The 23,166-nt window shown below is 43.5% G+C and overlaps 12 non-coding genes across 12 annotated transcripts; all 12 read right to left on the bottom strand.

Annotated features, from left to right (window-relative positions):
* Nucleotides 1-1,426: 1,426 nt before the first annotated feature.
* On the bottom strand, nt 1,427-1,508 carry trnas-aga (transfer RNA serine (anticodon AGA)). The gene has a single exon. It is a non-coding gene; the product is annotated as a tRNA-Ser (tRNA).
* A 1,868-nt stretch (nt 1,509-3,376) lies between these two features.
* On the bottom strand, nt 3,377-3,458 carry trnas-cga (transfer RNA serine (anticodon CGA)). The gene has a single exon. It is a non-coding gene; the product is annotated as a tRNA-Ser (tRNA).
* A 216-nt stretch (nt 3,459-3,674) lies between these two features.
* Nucleotides 3,675-3,746, bottom strand: trnad-guc (transfer RNA aspartic acid (anticodon GUC)). Its single transcript has one exon. It is a non-coding gene; the product is annotated as a tRNA-Asp (tRNA).
* A 1,562-nt stretch (nt 3,747-5,308) lies between these two features.
* On the bottom strand, nt 5,309-5,390 carry trnas-cga (transfer RNA serine (anticodon CGA)). Its single transcript has one exon. It is a non-coding gene; the product is annotated as a tRNA-Ser (tRNA).
* Nucleotides 5,391-5,606: 216 nt separating this feature from the next.
* On the bottom strand, nt 5,607-5,678 carry trnad-guc (transfer RNA aspartic acid (anticodon GUC)). The gene has a single exon. It is a non-coding gene; the product is annotated as a tRNA-Asp (tRNA).
* A 1,580-nt stretch (nt 5,679-7,258) lies between these two features.
* On the bottom strand, nt 7,259-7,340 carry trnas-aga (transfer RNA serine (anticodon AGA)). Its single transcript has one exon. It is a non-coding gene; the product is annotated as a tRNA-Ser (tRNA).
* A 1,856-nt stretch (nt 7,341-9,196) lies between these two features.
* trnas-aga (transfer RNA serine (anticodon AGA)) lies at nt 9,197-9,278 on the bottom strand. Its single transcript has one exon. It is a non-coding gene; the product is annotated as a tRNA-Ser (tRNA).
* Nucleotides 9,279-11,146: 1,868 nt separating this feature from the next.
* trnas-aga (transfer RNA serine (anticodon AGA)) lies at nt 11,147-11,228 on the bottom strand. Its single transcript has one exon. It is a non-coding gene; the product is annotated as a tRNA-Ser (tRNA).
* A 3,816-nt stretch (nt 11,229-15,044) lies between these two features.
* Nucleotides 15,045-15,126, bottom strand: trnas-aga (transfer RNA serine (anticodon AGA)). Its single transcript has one exon. It is a non-coding gene; the product is annotated as a tRNA-Ser (tRNA).
* Nucleotides 15,127-15,342: 216 nt separating this feature from the next.
* trnad-guc (transfer RNA aspartic acid (anticodon GUC)) lies at nt 15,343-15,414 on the bottom strand. The gene has a single exon. It is a non-coding gene; the product is annotated as a tRNA-Asp (tRNA).
* Nucleotides 15,415-16,994: 1,580 nt separating this feature from the next.
* On the bottom strand, nt 16,995-17,076 carry trnas-aga (transfer RNA serine (anticodon AGA)). Its single transcript has one exon. It is a non-coding gene; the product is annotated as a tRNA-Ser (tRNA).
* Nucleotides 17,077-19,242: 2,166 nt separating this feature from the next.
* trnad-guc (transfer RNA aspartic acid (anticodon GUC)) lies at nt 19,243-19,314 on the bottom strand. The gene has a single exon. It is a non-coding gene; the product is annotated as a tRNA-Asp (tRNA).
* Nucleotides 19,315-23,166: the final 3,852 nt, after the last annotated feature.

The following is a 23,166-nucleotide window of genomic DNA, read 5'->3' as shown; positions in this document are numbered from 1 at the left end:
TGAGACTGAGAAGGAGAGGCAGATTGGGTGAGAAAAAGACTCAAACACATACAGAGACAGAGATTTGTGTGTTTGATCTATTAAGAGAGAAAGGGAAAGAGTGAGAGAAAGGCAATGATAAAGACAGTGACAAGGAGAGAGACAGATAGAGAGAAAGAGATAGAGACTAAAACAGAAAATGATGGAAATACTTCTCAGGTTAGATGCAGGGACTAACAGAGACAGGCAAAGAAATGGACAGACCGAAATGATGGGAAAGAGAGAGCCAGTCAGACAAAGAATCTGAGAGAATCCCATTGGAACAGACGTGGGCACCGTGAGAAAGAGACAGATTGAGAGACTGAGACAAACGGAGATACAGGGACAGACAGAGTGAGTCAGACTGAGAGAGACAAAGACTCAGACATACAAACACATACACAGCTCTGTGGAGAGAGAGAGGCAGAGACCGAGCGACACAGATACATTTCACAATTTCATTTCATTATCGGTTCAGAGTGACACATAGTTACAGAAAATTGTTGATTCAACCGATGAAAATCGGACATCACTGATCAGAATGGGAGGAAATCTGTGTTAAAATAAATAGAAACCAGGAGTGGGGAAGAACCCACGGTGGAAAACCCTTTGAAGTTTAAGGCCAACGACATAACCACTCGGTTATCCTGGCCCTGTGAGAGCTTGGATTCTGTCTCTGTGACAAACTGGGCTTCAACCCCAACCCCACATACAAACACATGCACATAGTCTTTTAGTGAGCATTTACGAACATTTTTAGAAATATTGACACGAGGGCAACTCTCCTACTCTGTTTCGAGTATAGCTCTGGGACCTTTCATATCCACCCGAGGGTGCAGACGGAGCTTCAATTTAACATTTCATCCGAAAGTCAACAGCTTCAACATTGCAAAATTCCCCAAGTGCTGTACTTGAGTGTTAGCCAAGATGATATGCTCAAGTCCAAGGAGTGCGACTTGAACACACAAACTCCTGATTCAGTCGAGAATGCTGCCACTGAACCAAAGCCGATACAAAAGTTCACAACCGTATTATTTTCCCCAAGTCTTTTTTGTAAGTTCCAGGACATACCAAATTCATGGTGATGATTTCCACAGACAGTTGCACATACACAGAGACAAAAATAGAGAGAGACAGACACAGAGACACACATAACCAAAAATTTACACGCACCAACGGGCATGCAGAGCTGCCTTAGACATCTCGAGGGATAGACAGGCTGAATCACTGTCGCAACTTTGACTGATTGTTGCGATTTTTTAATCGGATGTATCGTGAATATTGCAGATTAATAACAATGAGAACAAATGTCAGTGTTGAAAGGTGTGGGATGTTATTCCAATTATCACATGATCAGTTTGGTAGAGAACTGGTTAAATTGTGAAATGGAATGCAAAATGCTGAGAATCGCAGTCGGCTGGATTCGAACCTGCGCGGGAAAATCCCAATGGATTTCTAGTCCATCGCCTTAACCACTCGGCCACGACTACTGTGTCGCTGGCTTTTTAAACGTTACTCAGAAAAAACTCAGTCATCCATCTCTGTGCAGCAGACGGCCAAAGAATCCTGAAAAAGTCTCCGTTTGCTAAAAATCTGGAATAGGCAAACTCCTCCACCTGTATTTTCACAGTTCGATTTCGCCATGGAATTTTTAATATGTATCTGCCAAGAAACAGAAGTAAAAATCAACATTTTGAAACATCTGCCTCCCCGTCGGGGAATTGAACCCCGGTATCCCGCGTGACAGGCAGGGATATTCACCACTTTACTAACAAGGAACTGACGGGCAATTACGCTGTCGGAGCAGGAATCGAGCTGTGAACAGAACTGGACACCATGAGAAGTCGACAGACACATTGAGAGACAGAGACAAACCGACAAACAGGGAGAGACAGACACCGAGATAGAGACAACGAGAGACAGAAAGTGTGAGACTGAGAAGGAGAGACAGATTGGGTGAGAAAAAGACTCAAACACATACAGAGACAGAGATTTGTGTGTTTGATCTATTAAGAGAGAAAGGGAAAGAGTGAGAGAAAGACAATGTTAAAGAAAGTGACAAGGAGAGAGACAGATAGAGAGAAAGAGATAGAGACTAAAACAGAAAATGATGGAAATACTTCTCAGGTTAGAGGCAGGGACTAACAGAGACAGGCAAAGAAATGGACAGACCGAAATGATGGGAAAGAGAGAGCCAGTCAGACAAAGAATCTGAGAGAATCCCATTGGAACAGACGTGGGCACCGTGAGAAAGAGACAGATTGAGAGACTGAGACAAACGGAGAAACAGGGACAGACAGAGTGAGTCAGACTGAGAGAGACAAAGACTCAGACATACAAACACATACACAGCTCTGTGGAGAGAGAGAGAGAGGCAGAGACCGAGCGACACAGATACATTTCACAATTTCATTTCATTATCGGTTCAGAGTGACACATAGTTACAGAAAATTGTTGATTCAACCGATGAAAATCGGACATCACTGATCAGAATGGGAGGAAATCTGTTTTAAAATAAATAGAAACCAGGAGTGGGGAAGAACCCACGGTGGAAAACCCTTTGAAGTTTAAGGCCAACGACATAACCACTCGGTTATCCTGGCCCTGTCAGAGCTTGCATTCTGTCTCTGTGACAAACTGGGCTTCAACCCCAACCCCACATACAAACACATGCACATAGTCTTTTAGTGAGCATTTACGAACATTTTTAGTAATATTGACACGGGGGCAACTCTCCTACTCTGTTTCGAGTAATGCTCTGGGACCTTTCATATCCACCCGAGGGTGCAGACGGAGCTTCAATTTAACATTTCATCCGAAAGTCAACAGCTTCAACATTGCAAAATTCCCCAAGTGCTGCACTTGAGTGTTAGCCAAGATGATATGCTCAAGTCGAAGGAGTGCGACTTGAACACACAAACTCCTGATTCAGTCGAGAATGCTGCCACTGAACCAAAGCAGTTACAAAAGTTCACAACCGTATTATTTTCCCCAAGTCTTTTTTATAAGTTCCAGGACATACCAAATTCATGGTGATGATTTCCACAGAAGTTGCACATACACAGAGACAAAAATAGAGATAGACAGACACAGAGACACACATAACCAAACATTTACACGCACCAACGGGCATGCACAGCTGCCTTAGACATCTCGAGGGATAGACAGGCTGAATCACTGTCGCAACTTTGACTGATTGTTGCGATTTTTTAATCGGATGTATCGTGAATATTGCAGATTAATAAAAATGAGAACAAATGTCAGTGTTGAAAGGTGTGGGACGTTATTCCAATTATCACATGATCAGTTTGGTAGAGAACTGGTTAAATTGTGAAATGGAATGAAAAATGCTGAGAATCGTAGTCGGCAGGATTCGAACCTGCGCGGGAAAATCCCAATGGATTTCGAGTCCATCGCCTTAACCACTCGGCCACGACTACTGTGTCGCTGGCTTTTTAAACGTTACTCAGAAAAAACTCAGTCATCCATCTCTGTGCAGCAGACGGCCAAAGAATCCTGAAAAAGTCTCCGTTTGCTAAAAATCTGGAAGAGGCAAACTCCTCTACCTGTATTTTCACAGTTCGATTTCGCCATGGAATTTTTAATATGTATCTGCCAAGAAACAGAAGTAAAAATCAACATTTTGAAACATCTGCCTCCCCGTCGGGGAATTGAACCCCGGTATCCCGCGTGACAGGCGGGGATACTCACCACTATACTAACGAGGAACTGACGGATAGCTGCTCTGTCGGAGCAGGAATCGAGCTGTGAACAGAACTGGACACCATGAGAAGTCGACAGACACATTGAGAGACAGAGACAAACCGACAAACAGGGAGAGACAGACACCGAGATAGAGACAACGAGAGACAGAAAGTGTGAGACTGAGAAGGAGAGACAGATTGGGTGAGAAAAAGACTCAAACACATACAGAGACAGAGATTTGTGTGTTTGATCTATTAAGAGAGAAAGGGAAAGAGTGAGAGAAAGACAATGATAAAGACAGTGACAAGGAGAGAGACAGATAGAGAGAAAGAGATAGAGACTAAAACAGAAAATGATGGAAATACTTCTCAGGTTAGAGGCAGGGACTAACAGAGACAGGCAAAGAAATGGACAGACCGAAATGATGGGAAAGAGAGAGCCAGTCAGACAAAGAATCTGAGAGAATCCCATTGGAACAGACGTGGGCACCGTTAGAAAGAGACAGATTGAGAGACTGAGACAAACGGAGAAACAGGGACAGACAGAGTGAGTCAGACTGAGAGAGACAAAGACTCAGACATACAAACAACATACACAGCTCTGTGGAGAGAGAGAGAGAGGCAGAGACCGAGCGACACAGATACATTTCACAATTTCATTTCATTATCGGTTCAGAGTGACACATAGTTACAGAAAATTGTTGATTCAACCGATGAAAATCGGACATCACTGATCAGAATGGGAGGAAATCTGTGTTAAAATAAATAGAAACCAGGAGTGGGAAAGAACCCACGGTGGAAAACTCTTTGAAGTTTAAGGCCAACGACATAACCACTCGGTTATCCTGGCCCTGTGAGAGCTTGGATTCTTTCTCTGTGACAAACTGGGCTTCAACCCCAACCCCACATACAAACACATGCACATAGTCTTTTAGTGAGCATTTACGAACATTTTTAGGAATATTGACACGAGGGCAACTCTCCTACTCTGTTTCGAGTAATGCTCTGGGACCTTTCATATCCACCCGAGGGTGCAGACGGAGCTTCAATTTAACATTTCATCCGAAATTCAACAGCTTCAACATTGCAAAATTCCCCAAGTGCTGCACTTGAGTGTTAGCCAAGATGATATGCTCAAGTCCAAGGAGTGCGACTTGAACACACAAACTCCTGATTCAGTCGAGAATGCTGCCACTGAACCAAAGCCGATACAAAAGTTCACAACCGTATTATTTTCCCCAAGTCTTTTTTGTAAGTTCCAGGACATACCAAATTCATGGTGATGATTTCCACAGACAGTTGCACATACACAGAGACAAAAATAGAGATAGACAGACACAGAGACACACATAACCAAAAATTTACACGCACCAACGGGCATGCACAGATGCCTTAGACATCTCGAGGGATAGACAGGCTGAATCACTGTCGCAACTTTGACTGTTTGTTGCGATTTTTTAATCGGATGTATCGTGAATATTGCAGATTAATAAAAATGAGAACAAATGTCAGTGTTCCAATTATTACATGTTCAGTTTGGTAGAGAACTGGTTAAATTGTGAAATGGAATGAAAAGTGCTGAGAATCGTAGTCGGCAGGATTCGAACCTGCGCGGGAAAATCCCAATGGATTTCGAGTCCATCGCCTTAACCACTCGGCCACGACTACTGTGTCGCTGGCTTTTTAAACGTTACTCAGAAAAAACTCAGTCATCCATCTCTGTGCAGCAGACGGCCAAAGAATCCTGAAAAAGTCTCCGTTTGCTAAAAATCTGGAAGAGGCAAACTCCTCTGCCTGTATTTTCACAGTTCGATTTCGCTATGGAATTTTTAATATGTATCTACCAAGAAACAGAAGTAAAAATCAACATTTTGAAACATCTGCCTCCCCGTCGGGGAATTGAACCCCGGTCTCCCGCGTGACAGGCGGGGATACTCACCACTATACTAACGAGGAACTGACGGATAGCTGCTCTGTCGGAGCCGGAATCGAGCTGTGAACAGAACTGGACACCATGAGAAGTCGACAGACACATTGAGAGACAGAGACAAACCGACAAACAGGGAGAGACAGACACCGAGATAGAGACAACGAGAGACAGAAAGTGTGAGACTGAGAAGGAGAGGCAGATTGGGTGAGAAAAAGACTCAAACACATACAGAGACAGAGATTTGTGTGTTTGATCTATTAAGAGAGAAAGGGAAAGAGTGAGAGAAAGACAATGATAAAGACAGTGACAAGGAGAGAGACAGATAGAGAGAAAGAGATAGAGACTAAAACAGAAAATGATGGAAATACTTCTCAGGTTAGAGGCAGGGACTAACAGAGACAGGCAAAGAAATGGACAGACCGAAATGATGGGAAAGAGAGAGCCAGTCAGACAAAGAATCTGAGAGAATCCCATTGGAACAGACGTGGGCACCGTGAGAAAGAGACAGATTGAGAGACTGAGACAAACGGAGATACAGGGACAGACAGAGTGAGTCAGACTGAGAGAGACAAAGACTCAGACATACAAACACATACACAGCTCTGTGGAGAGAGAGAGAGAGGCAGAGACCGAGCGACACAGATACATTTCACAATTTCATTTCATTATCGGTTCAGAGTGACACATAGTTACAGAAAATTGTTGATTCAACCGACGAAAATCGGACATCACTGATCAGAATGGGAGGAAATCTGTGTTAAAATAAATAGAAACCAGGAGTGGGGAAGAACCCACGGTGGAAAACCCTTTGAAGTTTAAGGCCAACGACATAACCACTCGGTTATCCTGGCCCTGTGAGAGCTTGGATTCTGTCTCTGTGACAAACTGGGCTTCAACCCCAACCCCACATACAAACACATGCACATAGTCTTTTAGTGAGCATTTACGAACATTTTTAGGAATATTGACACGAGGGCAACTCTCCTACTCTGTTTCGAGTAATGCTCTGGGACCTTTCATATCCACCCGAGGGTGCAGACGGAGCTCCAATTTAACATTTCATCCGAAAGTCAACAGCTTCAACATTGCAAAATTCCCCAAGTGCTGCACTTGAGTGTTAGCCAAGATGATATGCTCAAGTCCAAGGAGTGCGACTTGAACACACAAACTCCTGATTCAGTCGAGAATGCTGCCACTGAACCAAAGCCGATACAAAAGTTCACAACCGTATTATTTTCCCCAAGTCTTTTTTATAATTTCCAGGACATACCAAATTCATATGATGATTTCCACAGACAGTTGCACATACACAGAGACAAAAATAGAGATAGACAGACACAGAGACACACATAACCAAAAATTTACACGCACCAACGGGCATGCACAGCTGCCTTAGACATCTCGAGGGATAGACAGGCTGAATCACTGTCGCAACTTTGACTGATTGTTGCGATTTTTTAATCGGATGTATCGTTTATATTGCAGATTAATAAAAATGAGAACAAATGTCAGTGCTGAAATGTGTGGGACGTTATTCCAATTATCACATGATCAGTTTGGGAGAGAACTGGTTAAATTGTGAAATGGAATGAAAAATGCTGAGAATCGTAGTCGGCAGGATTCGAACCTGCGCGGGAAAATCCCAATGGATTTCTAGTCCATCGCCTTAACCACTCGGCCACGACTACTGTGTCGCTGGCTTTTTAAACGTTACTCAGAAAAAACTCAGTCATCCATCTCTGTGCAGCAGACGGCCAAAGAATCCTGAAAAAGTCTCCGTTTGCTAAAAATCTGGAAGAGGCAAACTCCTCTACCTGTATTTTCACAGTTCGATTTCGCTCTGGAATTTTTAATATGTATCGACCAAGAAACAGAAGTAAAAATCAACATTTTGAAACATCTGCCTCCCCGTCGGGGAATTGTACCCCGGTTTCCCGCGTGACAGGCGGGGATACTCACCACTATACTAAGGAGGAACTGACGGATAGCTGCTCTGTCGGAGCAGGAATCGAGCTGTGAACAGAACTGGACACCATGAGAAGTCGACAGACACATTGAGAGACAGAGACAAACCGACAAACAGGGAGAGACAGACACCGAGATAGAGACAACGAGAGACAGGAAGTGTGAGACTGAGAAGGAGAGGCAGATTGGGTCCGAAAAAGACTCAAACACATACAGAGACAGAGATTTGTGTGTTTGATCTATTAAGAGAGAAAGGGAAAGAGTGAGAGAAGGACAATGATAAAGACAGTGACAAGGAGAGAGACAGATAGAGAGAAAGAGATAGAGACTAAAACAGAAAATGATGGAAATACTTCTCAGGTTAGAGGCAGGGACTAACAGAGACAGGCAAAGAAATGGACAGACCGAAATGATGGGAAAGAGAGAGCCAGTCAGACAAAGAATCTGAGAGAATCCCATTGGAACAGACGTGGGCACCGTGAGAAAGAGACAGATTGAGAGACTGAGACAAACGGAGAAACAGGGACAGACAGAGTGAGTCAGACTGAGAGAGACAAAGACTCAGACATACAAACACATACACAGCTCTGTGGAGAGAGAGAGAGAGGCAGAGACCGAGCGACACAGATACATTTCACAATTTCATTTCATTATCGGTTCAGAGTGACACATAGTTACAGAAAATTGTTGATTCAACCGATGAAAATCGGACATCACTGATCAGAATGGGAGGAAATCTGTGTTAAAATAAATAGAAACCAGGAGTGGGGAAGAACCCACGGTGGAAAACCCTTTGAAGTTTAAGGCCAACGACATAACCACTCGGTTATCCTGGCCCTGTGAGAGCTTGGATTCTGTCTCTGTGACAAACTGGGCTTCAACCCCAACCCCACATACAAACACATGCACATAGTCTTTTAGTGAGCATTTACGAACATTTTTAGGAATATTGACACGAGGGCAACTCTCCTACTCTGTTTCGAGTAATGCTCTGGGACCTTTCATATCCACCCGAGGGTGCAGACGGAGCTCCAATTTAACATTTCATCCGAAAGTCAACAGCTTCAACATTGCAAAATTCCCCAAGTGCTGCACTTGAGTGTTAGCCAAGATGATATGCTCAAGTCCAAGGAGTGCGACTTGAACACACAAACTCCTGATTCAGTCGAGAATGCTGCCACTGAACCAAAGCCGATACAAAAGTTCACAACCGTATTATTTTCCCCAAGTCTTTTTTATAATTTCCAGGACATACCAAATTCATATGATGATTTCCACAGACAGTTGCACATACACAGAGACAAAAATAGAGATAGACAGACACAGAGACACACATAACCAAAAATTTACACGCACCAACGGGCATGCACAGCTGCCTTAGACATCTCGAGGGATAGACAGTCTGAATCACTGTCGCAACTTTGACTGATTGTTGCGATTTTTTAATCGGATGTATCGGATTAATAAAAATGAGAACAAATGTCAGTGCTGAAAGGTGTGGGACGTTATTCAATTATCACATGATCAGTTTGTGAGAGAACTGGTTAAATTGTGAAATGGAATGAAAAATGCTGAGAATCGTAGTCGGCAGAATTCGAACCTGCGCGGGAAAATCCCAATGGATTTCTAGTCCATCGCCTTAACCACTCGGCCACGACTACTGTGTCGCTGGCTTTTTAAACGTTACTCAGAAAAAACTCAGTCATCCATCTCTGTGCAGCAGACGGCCAAAGAATCCTGAAAAAGTCTCCGTTTGCTAAAAATCTGGAAGAGGCAAACTCCTCTACCTGTATTTTCACAGTTCGATTTCACTCTGGAATTTTTAATATGTATCGACCAAGAAACAGAAGTAAAAATCAACATTTTGAAACATCTGCCTCCCCGTCGGGGAATTTTACCCCGGTTTCCCGCGTGACAGGCGGGGATACTCACCACTATACTAACGAGGAACTGACGGATAGCTGCTCTGTCGGAGCAGGAATCGAGCTGTGAACAGAACTGGACACCATGAGAAGTCGACAGACACATTGAGAGACAGAGACAAACCGACAAACAGGGAGAGACAGACACCGAGATAGAGACAACGAGAGACAGAAAGTGTGAGACTGAGAAGGAGAGGCAGATTGGGTGAGAAAAAGACTCAAACACATACAGAGACAGAGATTTGTGTGTTTGATCTATTAAGAGAGAAAGGGAAAGAGTGAGAGAAGGACAATGATAAAGACAGTGACAAGGAGAGAGACAGATAGAGAGAAAGAGATAGAGACTAAAACAGAAAATGATGGAAATACTTCTCAGGTTAGAGGCAGGGACTAACAGAGACAGGCAAAGAAATGGACAGACCGAAATGATGGGAAAGAGAGAGCCAGTCAGACAAAGAATCTGAGAGAATCCCATTGGAACAGACGTGGGCACCGTGAGAAAGAGACAGATTGAGAGACTGAGACAAACGGAGAAACAGGGACAGACAGAGTGAGTCAGACTGAGAGAGACAAAGACTCAGACATACAAACACATACACAGCTCTGAGGAGAGAGAGAGAGAGGCAGAGACCGAGCGACACAGATACATTTCACAATTTCATTTCATTATCGGTTCAGAGTGACACATAGTTACAGAAAATTGTTGATTCAACCGATGAAAATCGGACATCACTGATCAGAATGGGAGGAAATCTGTGTTAAAATAAATAGAAACCAGGAGTGGGGAAGAACCCACGGTGGAAAACCCTTTGAAGTTTAAGGCCAACGACATAACCACTCGGTTATCCTGGCCCTGTGAGAGCTTGGATTCTGTCTCTGTGACAAACTGGGCTTCAACCCCAACCCCACATACAAACACATGCACATAGTCTTTTAGTGAGCATTTACGAACATTTTTAGGAATATTGACACGAGGGCAACTCTCCTACTCTGTTTCGAGTAATGCTCTGGGACCTTTCATATCCACCCGAGGGTGCAGACGGAGCTCCAATTTAACATTTCATCCGAAAGTCAACAGCTTCAACATTGCAAAATTCCCCAAGTGCTGCACTTGAGTGTTAGCCAAGATGATATGCTCAAGTCCAAGGAGTGCGACTTGAACACACAAACTCCTGATTCAGTCGAGTATGCTGCCACTGAACCAAAGCCGATACAAAAGTTCACAACCGTATTATTTTCCCCAAGTCTTTTTTATAATTTCCAGGACATACCAAATTCATATGATGATTTCCACAGACAGTTGCACATACACAGAGACAAAAATAGAGATAGACAGACACAGAGACACACATAACCAAAAATTTGCACGCACCAACAGGCATGCACAGCTGCCTTAGACATCTCGAGGGATAGACAGGCTGAATCACTGTCGCAACTTTGACTGATTGTTGCGAATTTTTAATCAGATGTATCGTTTATATTGCAGATTAATAAAAATGAGAACAAATGTCAGTGCTGAAAGGTGTGGGACGTTATTCCAATTATCACATGATCAGTTTGGGAGAGAACTGCTTAAATTGTGAAATGGAATGAAAAATGCTGAGAATCGTAGTCGGCAGGATTCGAACCTGAGCGGGAAAATCCCAATGGATTTCTAGTCCATCGCCTTAACCACTCGGCCACGACTACTGTGTCGCTGGCTTTTTAAACGTTACTCAGAAAAAACTCAGTCATCCATCTCTGTGCAGCAGACGGCCAAAGAATCCTGAAAAAGTCTCCGTTTGCTAAAAATCTGGAAGAGGCAAACTCCTCTACCTGTATTTTCACAGTTCGATTTCGCTCTGGAATTTTTAATATGTATCGACCAAGAAACAGAAGTAAAAATCAACATTTTGAAACATCTGCCTCCCCGTCGGGGAATTGTACCCCGTCTCCCGCGTGACAGGCGGGGATACTCACCACTATACTAACGAGGAACTGACGGATAGCTGCTCTGTCGGAGCAGGAATCGAGCTGTGAACAGAACTGGACACCATGAGAAGTCGACAGACACATTGAGAGACAGAGACAAACCGACAAACAGGGAGAGACAGACACCGAGATAGAGACAACGAGAGACAGAAAGTGTGAGACTGAGAAGGAGAGGCAGATTGGGTGAGAAAAAGACTCAAACACATACAGAGACAGAGATTTGTGTGTATGATCTATTAAGAGAGAAAGGGAAAGAGTGAGAGAAGGACAATGATAAAGACAGTGACAAGGAGAGAGACAGATAGAGAGAAAGAAATAGAGACTAAAACAGAAAATGATGGAAATACTTCTCAGGTTAGAGGCAGGGACTAACAGAGACAGGCAAAGAAATGGACAGACCGAAATGATGGGAAAGAGAGAGCCAGTCAGACAAAGAATCTGAGAGAATCCCATTGAAACAGACGTGGGCACCGTGAGAAAGAGACAGATTGAGAGACTGAGACAAACGGAGAAACAGGGACAGACAGAGTGAGTCAGACTGAGAGAGACAAAGACTCAGACATACAAACACATACACAGCTCTGTGGAGAGAGAGAGAGAGGCAGAGACCGAGCGACACAGATACATTTCACAATTTCATTTCATTATCGGTTCAGAGTGACACATAGTTACAGAAAATTGTTGATTCAACCGATGAAAATCGGACATCACTGATCAGAATGGGAGGAAATCTGTGTTAAAATAAATAGAAACCAGGAGTGGGGAAGAACCCACGGTGGAAAACCCTTTGAAGTTTAAGGCCAACGACATAACCACTCGGTTATCCTGGCCCTGTGAGAGCTTGGATTCTGTCTCTGTGACAAACTGGGCTTCAACCCCAACCCCACATACAAACACATGCACATAGTCTTTTAGTGAGCATTTACGAACATTTTTAGGAATATTGACACGAGGGCAACTCTCCTACTCTGTTTCGAGTAATGCTCTGGGACCTTTCATATCCACCCGAGGGTGCAGACGGAGCTCCAATTTAACATTTCATCCGAAAGTTAACAGCTTCAACATTGCAAAATTCCCCAAGTGCTGCACTTGAGTGTTAGCCAAGATGATATGCTCAAGTCCAAGGAGTGCGACTTGAACACACAAACTCCTGATTCAGTCGAGAATGCTGCCACTGAACCAAAGCCGATACAAAAGTTCACAACCGTATTATTTTCCCCAAGTCTTTTTTATAATTTCCAGGACATACCAAATTCATATGATGATTTCCACAGACAGTTGCACATACACAGAGACAAAAATAGAGATAGACAGACACAGAGACACACATAACCAAAAATTTACACGAACCAACGGGCATGCACAGCTGCCTTAGACATCTCGAGGGATAGACAGGCTGAATCACTGTCGCAACTTTGACTGATTGTTGCGAATTTTTAATCAGATGTATCGTTTATATTGCAGATTAATAAAAATGAGAACAAATGTCAGTGCTGAAAGGTGTGGGACGTTATTCCAATTATCACATGATCAGTTTGGGAGAGAACTGCTTAAATTGTGAAATGGAATGAAAAATGCTGAGAATCGTAGTCGGCAGGATTCGAACCTGAGCGAGAAAATCCCAATGGATTTCTAGTCCATCGCCTTAACCACTCGGCCACGACTACTGTGTCGCTGGCTTTTTAAACGTTACTCAGAAAAAACTCAGTCATCCATCTCTGTGCAGCAGACGGCCAAAGAATCCTGAAAAAGTCTCCGTTTGCTAAAAATCTGGAAGAGGCAAACTCCTCTTCCTGTATTTTCACAGTTCGATTTCGCTCTGGAATTTTTAATATGTATCGACCAAGAAACAGAAGTAAAAATCAACATTTTGAAACATCTGCCTCCCCATCGGGGAATTGTACCCCGTCTCCCGCATGACAGGCGGGGATACTCACCACTATACTAACGAGGAACTGACGGATAGCTGCTCTGTCGGAGCAGGAATCGAGCTGTGAACAGAACTGGACACCATGAGAAGTCGACAGACACATTGAGAGACAGAGACAAACCGACAAACAGGGAGAGACAGACACCGAGATAGAGACAACGAGAGACAGAAAGTGTGAGACTGAGAAGGAGAGGCAGATTGGGTGAGAAAAAGACTCAAACACATACAGAGACAGAGATTTGTGTGTTTGATCTATTAAGAGAGAAAGGGAAAGAGTGAGAGAAGGACAATGATAAAGACAGTGACAAGGAGAGAGACAGATAGAGAGAAAGAGATAGAGACTAAAACAGAAAATGATGGAAATACTTCTCAGGTTAGAGGCAGGGACTAACAGAGACAGGCAAAGAAATGGACAGACCGAAATGATGGGAAAGAGAGAGCCAGTCAGACAAAGAATCTGAGAGAATCCCATTGAAACAGACGTGGGCACCGTGAGAAAGAGACAGATTGAGAGACTGAGACAACGGAGAAACAGGGACAGACAGAGTGAGTCAGACTGAGAGAGACAAAGACTCAGACATACAAACACATACACAGCTCTGTGGAGAGAGAGAGAGAGGCAGAGACCGAGCGACACAGATACATTTCACAATTTCATTTCATTATCGGTTCAGAGTGACACATAGTTACAGAAAATTGTTGATTCAACCGATGAAAATCGGACATCACTGATCAGAATGGGAGGAAATCTGTGTTAAAATAAATAGAAACCAGGAGTGGGGAAGAACCCACGGTGGAAAACCCTTTGAAGTTTAAGGCCAACGACATAACCACTCGGTTATCCTGGCCCTGTGAGAGCTTGGATTCTGTCTCTGTGACAAACTGGGCTTCAACCCCAACCCCACATACAAACACATGCACATAGTCTTTTAGTGAGCATTTACGAACATTTTAAGGAATATTGACACGAGGGCAACTCTCCTACTCTGTTTCGAGTAATGCTCTGGGACCTTTCATATCCACCCGAGGGTGCAGACGGAGCTCCAATTTAACATTTCATCCGAAAGTCAACAGCTTCAACATTGCAAAATTCCCCAAGTGCTGCACTTGAGTGTTAGCCAAGATGATATGCTCAAGTCCAAGGAGTGCGACTTGAACACACAAACTCCTGATTCAGTCGAGAATGCTGCCACTGAACCAAAGCCGATACAAAAGTTCACAACCGTATTATTTTCCCCAAGTCTTTTTTATAAGTTCCAGGACATACCAAATTCATGGTGATGATTTCCACAGACAGTTGCACATACACAGAGACAAAAATAGAGATAGACAGACACAGAGACACACATAACCAAAAATTTACACGCACCAACGGGCATGCACAGCTGCCTTAGACATCTCGAGGGATAGACAGGCTGAATCACTGTCGCAACTTTGACTGATTGTTGCGAATTTTTAATCGGATGTATCGTTTATATTGCAGATTAATAAAAATGAGAACAAATGTCAGTGCTGAAAGGTGTGGGACGTTATTCCAATTATCACATGATCAGTTTGGGAGAGAACTGCTTAAATTGTGAAATGGAATGAAAAATGCTGAGAATCGTAGTCGGCAGGATTCGAACCTGCGCGGGAAAATCCCAATGGATTTCTAGTCCATCGCCTTAACCACTCGGCCACGACTACTGTGTCGCTGGCTTTTTAAACGTTACTCAGAAAAAACTCAGTCATCCATCGCTGTGCAGCAGACGGCCAAAGAATCCTGAAAAAGTCTCCGTTTGCTAAAAATCTGGAAGAGGCAAACTCCTCTCCCTGTATTTTCACAGTTCGATTTCGCTCTGGAATTTTTAATATGTATCGACCAAGAAACAGAAGTAAAAATCAACATTTTGAAACATCTGCCTCCCCGTCGGGGAATTGTACCCCGGTCTCCCGCGTGACAGGCGGGGATACTCACCACTATACTAACGAGGAACTGACGGATAGCTGCTCTGTCGGAGCAGGAATCGAGCTGTGAACAGAACTGGACACCATGAGAAGTCGACAGACACATTGAGAGACAGAGACAAACCGACAAACAGGGAGAGACAGACACCGAGATAGAGACAACGAGAGACAGAAAGTGTGAGACTGAGAAGGAGAGGCAGATTGGGTGAGAAAAAGACTCAAACACATACAGAGACAGAGATTTGTGTGTTTGATCTATTAAGAGAGAAAGGGAAAGAGTGAGAGAAGGACAATGATAAAGACAGTGACAAGGAGAGAGACAGATAGAGAGAAAGAGATAGAGACTAAAAGAGAAAATGATGGAAATGCTTCTCAGGTTAGAGGCAGGGACTAACAGAGACAGGCAAAGAAATGGACAGACCGAAATGATGGGAAAGAGAGAGCCAGTCAGACAAAGAATCTGAGAGAATCCCATTGAAACAGACGTGGGCACCGTGAGAAAGAGACAGATTGAGAGACTGAGACAAACGGAGAAACAGGGACAGACAGAGTGAGTCAGACTGAGAGAGACAAAGACTCAGACATACAAACACATACACAGCTCTGTGGAGAGAGAGAGAGAGGCAGAGACCGAGCGACACAGATACATTTCACAATTTCATTTCATTATCGGTTCAGAGTGACACATAGTTACAGAAAATTGTTGATTCAACCGATGAAAATCGGACATCACTGATCAGAATGGGAGGAAATCAGTGTTAAAATAAATAGAAACCAGGAGTGGGGAAGAACCCACGGTGGAAAACCCTTTGAAGTTTAAGGCCAACGACATAACCACTCGGTTATCCTGGCCCTGTGAGTGCTTGGATTCTGTCTCTGTGACAAACTGGGCTTCAACCCCAACCCCACATACAAACACATGCACATAGTCTTTTAGTGAGCATTTACGAACATTTTTAGGAATATTTACACGGGTGCAACTCTCCTACTCTGTTTCGAGTAATGCTCTGGGACCTTTCATATCCACCCGAGGGTGCAGACGGAGCTTCAATTTAACATTTCATCCGAAAGGCAACAGCTTCAACATTGCAAAATTCCCCAAGTGCTGCACTTGAGTGTTAGCCAGGATGATATGCTCAAGTCCAAGGAGTGCGACTTGAACACACAAACTCCTTATTCAGTCGAGAATGCTGCCATTGAACCAAAGCCGATACAAAAGTTCACAACCGTATTATTTTCCCCAAGTCTTTTTCATAAGTTCCAGGGCATACCAAATTCATATGATGATTTCCACTGACAGTTGAACATACACAGAGACAAAAATAGAGATAGACAGACACAGAGACACACATAACCAAAAATTTACACGCACCAACGAGCATTCACAGATGCCTGAGACATCTCGAGGAATTGACAGGCTGAATCACTGTCGCAACTTTGACTGATTGTTGCGATTTTTTAATCGGATGTATCGTGAATATTGCAGATTAATAAAAATGAGAACAAATGTCAGTGTTGAAAGGTGTGGGACGTTATTCCAATTATCACATGATCAGTTTGGGAGAGAACTGGTTAAATTGTGAAATGGAATGAAAAATGCTGAGAATCGTAGTCGGCAGGATTCGAACCTGCGCGGGAAAATCCCAATGGATTTCTAGTCCATCGCCTTAACCACTCGGCCACGACTACTGTGTCGCTGTCTTTTTAAACGTTACTCAGAAAAACTCAGTCATCCATCTCTGTGCAGCAGACGGCCAAAGAATCGTGAAAAAGTCTCCGTTTGCTAAAAATCTGGAAGAGGCAAACACCTCTCCCTGTATTTTCACTGTTCGATTTCGCTCTGGATTTTTTAATATGTATCTACCAAGACACAGAAGTAAAAACCAACTTTTTGAAACATCTGCCTCCCCGTCGGGTATTGAACCCCGGTCTCCCGCGTGACAGGCGGTGATACTCACCACTGTACTAACGATGAACTGACGGATAGCTGCTATGTCGGAGCAGGAATCGAGCTGTGAACAGAACTGGACACCATCAGAAGTCGACAGACACATTGAGAAACAGAGACAAACCGACAAACAGGGAGAGACAGACACCGAGATAGAGACAACGAGAGACAGAAAGTGTGAGACTGAGAAGGAGAGGCAGATTGGGTGAGAAAAAGACTCAAACACATACAGAGACAGAGATTTGTGTGTTTGATCTATTAAGAGAGAAAGGGAAAGAGTGAGAGAAAGACAATGATAAAGACAGTGACAAGGAGAGAGACAGATAGAGAGAAAGAGATAGAGACTAAAACAGAAAATGATGGAAATACTTCTCAGGTTAGAGGCAGGGACTAACAGAGACAGGCAAAGAAATGGACAGACCGAAATGATGGGAAAGAGAGAGCCAGTCAGACAAAGAATCTGAGAGAATCCCATTGGAACAGACGTGGGCACCGTGAGAAAGAGACAGATTGAGAGACTTGAGACAAACGGTGAACCAGGGACAGACAGAGTGAGTCAGACTGAGAGAGACAAAGACTCAGACATACAAACACATACACAGCTCTGTGGAGAGAGAGAGAGAGGCAGAGACCGAGCAACACAGATACATTTCACAATTTCATTTCATTATCGGTTCAGAGTGACACATAGTTACAGAAAATTGTTGATTCAACCGATGAAAATCGGACATCACTGATCAGAATGGGAGGACATCTGTGTTAAAATAAATAGAAACCAGGAGTGGGGAAGAACCCACGGTGGAAAATCCTTTGAAGTTTAAGGCCAACGACATAACCACTCGGTTATCCTGGCCCTGTGAGAGCTTGGATTCTGCCTTTGTGACAAACTGGGCTTCAACCCCAACCCCACATACAAAAACATGCACATAGTCTTTTAGTGAGCATTTACGAACATTTTTAGTAATATTTACACGGGGGCAACTCTCCTACTCTGTTTCGAGTAATGCTCTGGGACCTTTCATATCCACCCGAGGGTGCAGACGGAGCTTCAATTTAACATTTCATCCGAAAGTCAACAGCTTAAACATTGCAAAATTCCCCAAGTGCTGCACTTGAGTATTAGCCAAGATGATATGCTCAAGTCCAAGGAGTGCGACTTGAACACACAAACTCCTGATTCAGTCGAGAATCCTGCCACTGAAGCAAAGCCGATACAAAAGTTCACAACCGTATTATTTTCCCCAAGTCTTTTTTGTAAGTTCCAGGACATACCAAATTCATGGTGATGATTTCCACAGACAGTTGCACATACACAGAGACAAAAATAGAGATAGACAGACACAGAGACACACATAACCAAAAATTTACACGCACCAACGGGCATGCACAGATGCCTTAGACATCTCGAGGGATAGACAGGCTGAATCACTGTCGCAACTTTGACTGATTGTTGCGATTTTTTAATCGGATGTATCGTGAATATTGCAGATTAATAAAAATGAGAACAAATGTCAGTGTTGAAAGGTGTGGGACGTTATTCCAATTATCACATGATCAGTTTGGTAGAGAACTGGTTAAATTGTGAAATGGAATGAAAAATGCTGAGAATCGTAGTCGACAGGATTCGAACTTGAGCGGGAAATTCCCAATGGATTTCTAGTCTATCGCCTTAACCACTCGGCCACGACTACTGTGTTGCTGGCTTTTTAAACGTTACTCAGAAAAAACTCAGTCATCCATCTCTGTGCAGCAGACGGCCGAAGAATCCTGAAAAAGTCTCCGTTTGCTAAAAATCTGGAAGAGGCAAACTCCTCTACCTGTATTTTCACAGTTCGATTTCGCTCTGGAATTTTTAATATGTATCTACCAAGAAACAGAAGTAAAAATCAACATTTTGAAACATCTGCCTCCCCGTCTGGGAATTGAACCCCGGTCTCCCGCGTGACAGGCGGGGATATTTACCACTATACTAACGAGGAACTGATGGATAGCTGCTCTGTCGGAGCAGGAATCGAGCTGTTAACAGAACTGGACACCATGAGAAGTCGACAGACACATTGAGAGACAGAGACAAACCGACAAACAGGGAGAGACAGACACCGAGATAGAGACAACGAGAGACAGAAAGTGTGAGACTGAGAAGGAGAGGCAGATTGGGTGAGAAAAAGACTCAAACACATACAGAGACAGAGATTTGTGTGTTTGATCTATTAAGAGAGAAAGGGAAAGAGTGAAAGAAAGACAATGATAAAGACAGTCACAAGGAGAGAGACAGATAGAGAGAAAGAGATAGAGACTAAAACAGAAAATGATGGAAATACTTCTCAGGTTAGAGGCAGGGACTAACAGAGACAGGCAAAGAAATGGACAGACCGAAATGATGGGAAAGAGAGAGCCAGTCAGACAAAGAATCTGAGAGAATCCCATTGGAACAGACGTGGGCACCGTGAGAAAGAGACAGATTGAGAGACTGAGACAAACGGAGAAACAGGGACAGGCAGAGTGAGTCAGACTGAGAGAGACAAAGAATCAGACATACAAACACATACACAGCTCTGTGGAGAGAGAGAGGCAGAGACCGAGCGACACAGATACATTTCACAATTTCATTTCATTATCGGTTCAGAGTGACACATAGTTACAGAAAATTGTTGATTCAACCGATGAAAATCGGACATCACTGATCAGAATGGGAGGAAATCTGTTTTAAAATAAATAGAAACCAGGAGTGGGGAAGAACCCACGGTGGAAAACCCTTTGAAGTTTAAGGCCAACGACATAACCACTCGGTTATCCTGGCCCTGTGAGAGCTTGGATTCTGTCTCTGTGACAAACTGGGCTTCAACCCCAACCCCACATACAAACACATGCACATAGTCTTTTAGTGAGCATTTACGAACATTTTTGGGAATATTGACACGAGGGCAACTCTCCTACTCTGTTTCGAGTAATGCTCTGGGACCTTTCATATCCACCCGAGGGTGCAGACGGAGCTCCAATTTAACATTTCATCCGAAAGTCAACAGCTTCAACATTGCAAAATTCCCCAAGTGCTGCACTTGAGTGTTAGCCAAGATGATATGCTCAAGTCCAAGGAGTGCGACTTGAACACACAAACTCCTGATTCAGTCGAGAATGCTGCCACTGAACCAAAGCCGATACAAAAGTTCACAACCGTATTATTTTCCCCAAGTCTTTTTTATAAGTTCCAGGACATACCAAATTCATGGTGATGATTTCCACAGACAGTTGCACATATGGAGAGACAAAAATAGAGATAGACAGACACAGAGACACACACACACATAACCAAAAATTTACACGCACCAACGGGCATGCACAGATGCCTGAGACATCTCGAGGGATAGACAGGCTGAATCACTGTCGCAACTTTGACTGATTTTTGCGATGTTTTAAACGGATGTATCGTGAATATTGCAGATTAATAAAAATGAGAAACAAATGTCAGTGTTGAAAGGTGTGGGACGTTATTCCATTTATCTCATGATCAGTTTGGCAGAGAACTGGTTAAATTGTGCAATGGAATGAAAAATGCTGAGAATCGTAGTTGGCAGGATTCGAATCTGCGTGGGAAAATCCCAATGGATTTCTAGTCCGACAGCAGGGAGAGACAGAGAGCGAGATAGAGACAACGAGAGACAGAAAGTGTGAGACAATGAAGCAGTGGCAGACTGAGTGTGAAAAAGACTCAAATACATACATATACAGAGATGTGTGTGTGTGATCTATTCAGAGAGAGAGGGAAAGAGTGAGAGAAAGACAATGATAAAGACAGTGACAAGGAGAGAGACTGATCGAGAAAGAGAGATAGAGACTAAAAGAGAAAATGATGGAAATACTCAGCAGGTTAGAGACAGAGCAAAGAAAGACAGCAGGCAGAGACATAGACAGATAGAGAGAGACAGTCAGACAGAGAGGGATGATGGGAAAGAGAGAGCCAAATAGACAGGGAGACTGAGAGAATCCCATTGGAGCAGAACTTTGACACCGTGAGAAAGTAAGAGACAGATTGAGAGATAGGGACAAACAGAGAAACATAGAAAATATGTGCAGGAGTAGGCCATTCGGGCTTTCGAGTCTGCACCACCATTCAATAAGATCATGGCTGATCATTCAGCTCAGTACCCCTTTCCTGCTTTCTCTCCATACCTCTTGATGCCTTTAGCCTTCATGGCCATATCTAACGCCCTCTTGAATATAGCCAATGAACTGGCATCAACAACTCTCTGCGATAGGGAATTCCACAGGTTAACAACTCTCTGAGTGAAGAAGTTTCTCCTCACTTCGATCCTAAATGGCCTGCCCCTTATCCTTAGACTGTGTCCCCTAATTCTGGACTTCCCCAACATCGGGAACGTTCTTGCTGCATCTAACCTGTAAAGTCCCGTCAGAATTTTTTATGTTTCTATGAGATCCTCTCTCTTACTTCTAAACTCCAGTGACTACAAGCCCAGTCGATCCAGTCTCTCCTCATATGTCAGTCCTGTCATCCCGGGAATCAGTATGGTGAAACTTCGCTGCACTCCCTCAATAGCAAGAAAGTCCTTCCTCAGATTACGAGACCAAAACTGAACACAATATTCCAGGTGAGGTCTCACAAAGGCCCTGCACAACAGCAGTAAGACCTCAGTTCTCCTATACCCAAAACCCCTAGCTATAAAGGTCAACATACCATTTGCCTTCTTCACCGCCTGCTGCAACTGCATGTCAACTTTCAATGACTGGTGTACCACGACACGCAGCTCCCATTGCACCTCCCCTTTTCCTAAACTGCCGCCATACAGATAATATTCTGCCTTCGTGTTTTTGCCACCAAATTGGATAACCTCTCATTTATCCACATTATACTGCATCTGCCATGCATTTGCCCACTAACCTAACCTGTCCAAGTCACCCTGCAGCCTCTTAGCGTCCTCCTCACAGCTCACACCGCCACCCTGTTAGTATCATCTGTAAACTTGAAGATATTACACTCAATTCCTTCATCTAAATCATTCATGTATATTGTAAATAGCTGGGGTCCGAGCACTGAGCCCTGCGGCACCCCACTAGTCACTGCCTGCTTTTCTGAAAAGGACCCGTTTATCCCGACTCTCTGCTTCCTGTCTGCCAACCAGTTCTCTATCCACGTCAGTACATTACTCCCAATACTATGCACACCAATACGTGAGTGGGAATTTGTTGAAAGCCTTTTGAAAGTAATTACACCACATGCACTGGTTCCCCTTGTCCACTATACTAGTTACATCCTCAATAAATTCCAGAAGATTTGTCAAGCTTGATTTCCCTTTCATAAATTCATGCAGCTTGGACCGATCCTGTCACTGCTTTCCAAATGCACTGCTATTTCATCTTTAATAATTGATTCCTACATTTTCCCCACTACTGATGTCAGGCTAACCGGTCTATAATTATCCATTTTCTATCTCCCTCCTTTTTTAAAATGTGGTGTTACATTAGCTAATCTCCAGTCCATACGAACTGATTTAGAGTCCATGGACTGTTGGAAAATGATCACCAATGAATCCGCTATTTCTAGGGCCACTTCCTCAAGTACTTTCCAATGCAGACTATCAGGCCCCGGGGATTTATCGGTCTTCAATTCCATCAATTTCCCTAACACAATTACCTGACTGATAAGGATTTGCTTCAGTTCCTCCTTCTCGCTAGATCCTTGGTGCCCTAGTATTTTTGGAAGGTTATGCGTGTCTTCCTTCGTGAAGACAGAACCAAAGTAATTGTTCAACTGGTCTACCATTTCTTTGTTCCCCATTATAAATTCACCTGAATCTGACTGCAAGGGACCTACG

The sequence above is a fragment of the Pristiophorus japonicus genome, chromosome 23 (assembly GCF_044704955.1).
Source record: "Pristiophorus japonicus isolate sPriJap1 chromosome 23, sPriJap1.hap1, whole genome shotgun sequence".
NCBI lineage: Eukaryota > Metazoa > Chordata > Chondrichthyes > Pristiophoridae > Pristiophorus > Pristiophorus japonicus.
This window is presented reverse-complemented; position numbering and strand designations above follow the sequence as displayed.